Source organism: Vicugna pacos, chromosome 7 (assembly GCF_048564905.1).
Source record: "Vicugna pacos chromosome 7, VicPac4, whole genome shotgun sequence".
Lineage (NCBI taxonomy): Eukaryota > Metazoa > Chordata > Mammalia > Artiodactyla > Camelidae > Vicugna > Vicugna pacos.
This window is the reverse complement of record NC_132993.1, coordinates 52,410,311-52,416,701: the sequence shown is the minus strand read 5'-3', so window position 1 is coordinate 52,416,701 and position 6,391 is coordinate 52,410,311. Positions and strand designations below refer to the sequence as shown.

The 6,391-nt window shown below is 34.7% G+C and overlaps 1 non-coding gene across 1 annotated transcript; it reads right to left on the bottom strand.

Moving 5' to 3' along the window:
• Positions 1-781: 781 nt before the first annotated feature.
• TRNAT-GGU (transfer RNA threonine (anticodon GGU)) lies at positions 782-853 on the bottom strand. Its single transcript has one exon. It is a non-coding gene; the product is annotated as a tRNA-Thr (tRNA).
• Between the last annotated feature and the right edge of the window lie 5,538 nt (positions 854-6,391).

Genomic DNA, 6,391 nt, shown 5'->3' with positions numbered 1-6,391 from the left:
AAGAGGGTGGGAAAGGATAAATTTGGGAGTTTGAGATTTGCAAATGTTAGCCACTATATATAAAAATAGACTTAAAAAAACAACTTTCTTCTGTATAGCATAGGGAACTATATTCGATATCTTGTAATAACCTTTAATGAAAAAGAATATGAAAATGAATATACGTATGTATATGCATGGCTGGGACATCGGTTGCTGTACACTAGAAATTGACACATTGAAACTGTACTTCAATAAAAATTATCACTTAGTAAGTGGTTGTAAGCACTAATGCATTAATTCTTGTATTTACTAAGTCAATATATTTAGAATTTAAAATATGAAAAAAATTTAACTTCATTTCCAGCACTTCAAAATCGGACACATCACATTAGTGTTAAAGAATGTGGAAGAATTTTCTGTCTTCAGGATAATTATCAGTGGATTATACATGGTTTATTGATAGAGTGACTGTCTAAATTACTGGCCAAACAAGATCTCTCTCTCTCCCTTTTACTCATTTACACATGCACAAACATATGTTTGCATACACATACACACACAGCCCTATTAAACAAGAATTTATTCGAATATATTGCAGACTTACGTAGTAGTATATTTAAAACTATTTCCCAAAATAAAATTCTTTCAAAGAATAACAAACCATGTGATCAAAGCAAATTAAAAAAACCCTCCATAATGATTATCTAGATTCTAGAATATTAAAAAAAAAAACAGAATAATTACTTTTTTTTTTAATGAGGGGAGGTAAACAGGTTTGATTGTTTGCTCGTTTATTTAATGGAGGTACTGGGAATTGAACCCAGGACCTCATGCATACCAGGTAGGCAGTCTACCACTGAGCTATACCTCCCCTGTCAAAGTGAATATTCTTGATAAATATTAACTACTTTAATCAGTTTTTTAACCACTTATATTGCTAATAGCATGCCAATGGTATTTTTCTGAAGATTTTTCCCCAATATAGCCTTATTATTTTGAAATTTCCCATAAAATTACCTTTATTCGTATTCAAAGTTTCATATTATGATTAATACATTCAAAAGTGTTGGGACTTGCAACTGACTCTGGTCTGTACAACATTTTTAATTGTGAAAATACTCTTTACTAGGTAGCTGGTAAGCTCAGAAAAATATGGCAAATGAAATATTTTCTTTCCTTTTTTTCTTACTGAAAATGTAAATCTTGAAGTCCAATAATTATAACAAATCTTGTATTTTTGCCTCCATTCAGAATAACTTACTTGAAATATATTTTACAAAACTCATCAAATAACTTGTCTTTATTATTTGTTGTTTCATCAAGTTTATATGCTGCAAATTATAGGTTTTTTCTATTTTGTTTCTTTTTGGTACATAACATAAATTTATCCATTTAAAAACAGAAGCTTCATCAATAGGTTTTTTTGAATCCTCACAAATAAAGATATGCTAGAGCTTAAGTATAAGATTTCAAAATTAAGTTTCATGTGAGGTTTGAACTCTTAAAATTTTATTTGTTCAGATCTTCCCTACTTTCACAGGGATAAATTCCGATACCCTCCTGTTTAGAAGCTCTGTCTTTACTAAGTGAGATTTCCTAACAGCATCAATGCTGCAGTTTTGTCACTCTATTCATTGATACTTGCCTAAGGATTCCCATCTAGTCTGGAACAAAATGTAACCTAGTTTAGCTGACTCTACCAAATGCAATCATGCTGCTGCAGGGCACAGGCTGGCCTTGCTCTTCAAAGGCTCGCACATTTCTAAAACCTGTCTGCTGTCAGGCTGCAGAGCACACTGTCGTGTTCATGTATCCTTCTGCACTGAACGTCATCTTCACAACAGACAATTTTCTAGATAATTTACAGTAACTCTGTATACATAATTTTTTTCAATTCTAACAATTTGAATACTATTATTAATTACATGTCTAACACAAATGGTTTCAAGCAGTTTCTCTGCCATCAGTTTTTTAACTTAGAAAGAACACTACTTTTATCACTACTCTGTACTCCACTAAAATTTATATTCAAAATACCAAGACAAAACAAAAACAATTCTATCTCGAATATTAAAGTTTTTAATTAGCATGGTAGTATCAGATGTTTCACAGTTGGCAGGAAGAGCTATTCAAAACTGCCTTGATTCTACAAATTGGATGAAAATAATGGCCTATCATTGGTGCTAGCTAATTTTCCATTTACAGCATCAGATGACACTGAGATAAACTGACAGCTTTTAACCGACTGAAAGTCCTTCAGGTAATGAAGTCAACACATTATGAGCTACTGCTTCACTTTCTGTTTTTGCACAAGAAAACTTACAATAGAAAAGGAAGTGCAACTATTAGAGTCTTTTAATCTAGATGAAGTCAGGTTCCAGAAAGTGCATTCACCTTCTACAGTTGCATATGTTAAATTGTCACCTTTGAGCACAGTCTTCTTAAAATGAGTACTGTCTTTTAAAACAGATGCTGTGGCTTCGTTAGCAAATTTATTTCTTCTAGGTTTCACATGATCAGTGATCTCACTAAGCTTTTCTCCACCTTGTGAATAGCACAGATTCATAAACATTTTATTCAAATTATATACTTAGCATGAATTTTCTGGAAACAAAGCAATACTTAATTCATCACTAAATATGCACTTATTAATTTTTGACTTATTAATGCCAATTAGCAGCCCAGTGATTTTGTTCCTGCAGAGGATTGCATAGGCCAAGGTAAGGCTTCTTGGAGCGCCAGGTGGCTGCCAGATGCCATTGTTAAACAGTCTCCCCACATCTCCTGCCTAGAAGGAATTACCCATCCTTAACCACTGATTGTCTTGGCACGCATCATTTTACCAGCAAAGTAGAATGCATGCTGGGTACTGTTCCTGAAAGGGTGATGTTAGTTGTATTTTGTCCAAATAGGGCAGAGGGAACAGAAACCATTGCATATGGACGTCTTTCCTATTTAACTGTGTGCTCATGTGAGGACTGCCCTCACCGCACCTCCATCTTTCACATTACCACAAGAAAACCCGGCAAAAGCTGAAAGTACAAAACTGATGTCTATCAAACCTCACCCAGTACGTTTTAATTCTGCTATTAACAATACTTTACTAGAAGTAAAAAATCAAGGGCAAACAGAAACAGAGCCCATGGCACCAACATTTTTTAATCATGTCTCCTTCGCCTGCTAGACTTCCCTCCTCTCCCCATCTCACTGATGGCGACCGAGGCTTTAAACTTTTAGCCTTCTTTTCAGGTTTGTAAGTATATGCAAAATGACCTCATGCTAAAGTGAGACTCTTCCTTGGGTGGCATTATCTAAATATCCATGCTTACTTAATCATGATCATTCCTTTCTTTTAATTTGCTTGAGAAACAGTATTCCCTTTGTCTGTCTTTACTACATTTTTCTGAAACTTGAGGTAAGGAGCTAGAGAAGTTTTCTTTCATTCTAGTTTCATTATGGCCTTAACAGAACCTTGAAGAATACAGATTTTTTGGCACTGCTTACATCTCACTAAATCAGAATTCTAATGTTCCTACCAGGAATTTGCATTTTTACAAAGATCAAGAGAGAATCTTGACCCATAAAGACAAAGGCTTCTTTCTATTTTCAGAAACATAAAGCTATGCAAGTTAGACTTTTGGATTTATTGCTGCTAAAACAAAAGAACACACCCAAGGAATGAACTGATGATTCATTCACTTGTGATTGATGGCTACTGGCAAGGCTGGAATGGTTGGAAATTCTGACTAAGAGGTGTTAGACTTGCAGAATTCCAAAAAGAAGACATAACCCATAAGAGACAACCATCAATCCTTGTTTGTTTGCCTTTTTTGCTACTAATTTTTTTCTAATTGAGTCTTTGGCACGGGAGGCGTTATCTGTCATGCTATTGAGAAGAAAAGGTGGTAGACTAGAGTGAGATTTGAAAAAATACCACAGTAATAAATAGAACATTGTTAAATTTACTTTCACTGAGGTAGGATTAAGATGGAGCCTAATCTCCAAAGGACTGCTGAAAATCATGTCATGAAAAATGTTTTTAAGTTTCTGAAATCCAAACTAGCCTTTGTGTTTTCTGTTTTTCCTTGGGATTCTGGAAGCTATGATTACGGAAAATAGAGAAGGAGGCATAAAAAAGGGAACTGATTTTCTAACTACTGTTGCTCTCCTTAATAAATCGCACAGCACACCTTAAAGAATTCCACTCAATGTTTGTCTTGCCAATTGCACACTAAATGAATGAATCATATACTATCAGTAAAGTGAAATGTGAGAAACTCTAACAAACATTAACACAAGTTGGTAATGTTAAATACAACAAGAGTTCAGATACTTTGGTCATTAACTGAATTTCAGATACTCAATTACAGAACCACGTAGTGCAGAAAAATCATGGCCATGAGATGATTAGATTAAGTTTAATAAAAATAATTAGAAAGAACAAGATGAAGGGGAAGTAAATGACACAATAAATGGAGCTAGAGAAATGAGCAATTTTATCCAATCGAATCAAGTACAGGAATGGATTTCTTTCAGACAATCCTATATGACAATCCTATAAAATAACCTAGGGCCTTGTCACTCTTAGAAACATCAGACATTCTGTACTCATTCACATAGTCAACTATTCTATCCTGTAACTAAACTACTTCTTCTCTGAACTTTATTTTGCACCTTGGAGTATCGACTTGAATAGGAAGTTCTCCAAACTTAAACTCCCGAGCCTATAATTCTAAAGGCTTGCCTTGGATAACTGACATCATGGAACAAAGAAAAACATCATGGACTTCAACATCAGAATTTAGAGGTGTTAAATTTTCTTCTAACTACCGACTAGGCATGATAGGCCTGAACAAAGTTTTAACCTCTCTTAGCCTCAAAATTCTCTTTGTGAAATGGTGTTAACAACACTTATAGTCAACAAACAAATGTGTCTTTCTTCTCTCTAGTCTTCCTTGTGGTAGACTAGCAAGCCTGAGGATATTCACAATTATTCGCAAAACTGGTTTGCATCTCCCCATTAGAAATGCTGAGTCATCGATGAGCCCTAGTTTTGGTGCTTTTCTCTTGAAAGAATGAGAGAGAGAGAGAGACAGAGAGAGAGAGACAGAGATAGAGAGAGATAGAGAGGGAGAGAGAGAGAGAAAGAGAGAGAGAAAGAGAGAGAGGTAAAGTGCTTCCAGTCAAAAGTAAGCATAAATTACATGGCATCACTCAAGATTAATTTACAACATTAATAATAGTTATATGATCTGTCATCATGTATTAGAGCTCGGCAAGAGGAAACTGGATGAACAATTAACAAGGTTGGAGGTGAAGAATAAAGTGCCCTGGGAACCCTCCCTATCTGGCAATCACATCTACTTTCAAAGGCCTGAAAATTCCTACCCTGAAAATGGCTGTGTTTCTTTAAAAAAAAAAAATCATTTACAATCATAGTGAGGGTAACTAAGAGAGAAAACAAAGAATGGATAAATCTGAGTAGACTCTAAGAAAACTAAACTTCCCCATCAAAATATATTTTATCAGTTTTGAATTCTTTATTTCCGATTAAGCTCACTTTTAGGCCTCTCCTATAAAATTATATATATTCAAGCACATATACTTTATACATGACTCGTGGGGAAACCAATAAACTGTTCTAACATATTAGAAACCTGCTCTCAGATTTGTGAAACCTCTCTTTTCATTACTGTTCTTGAAGACTGTAACCTACAGACAGAGTCATTAGGATGTAGAATATGGGTATTCTGCTGTAAATTTAGCAATTTCAAACCTGCTTTGAAGTGATTCTATATATGCAAATTCCAGCAAGCACTGTTGGTAAGGGACAAGAGTAAGGTCTAATACTTGCTATGAGCTCAAATATTTGCTCTAACTCTGTGTTGAATTAAGAAAGTATAAAAAGATGAATGAAGCAAAGCCAAGTCTCTACTTCTGACGCTTGAGATATAATTTGCTAATGTTTCCATCATGCAAAATGTAATCTCCCTCTGCTTTTCCAGTTTGCAAAATAAATGTGCTTCAATTCTGTGTCATGAGTTCACAAAGACACCTGCAGATGGATTCTTTTACTAGTTCCACAACTTTTCTCTGTTCAAAGCTTAAGAAGCGTATATTAAAAATAAGTTAACCAACTGCTCAGTCTCTTTAAACCAGCAATGAATATAGACAAAGCTCCATGAAGGATCACATCCATTGTTTTAGTGCTTATAACGTTGGTTACTTAAATTGTGAGTTTAAATCTAAGAAATATTGGAAGAAGGAAAGAAAAGAATTCCAATTGTTTTCAGGCCTCCCTCCTTTGAAACTTTCCCTGCTTATCTCTGTCAGTTCCCTCTTACTGAGATACTTGGCAGATTTTTACAACCTCAATGAAAAATGTACACACAATGCCTGGTGCAATTTT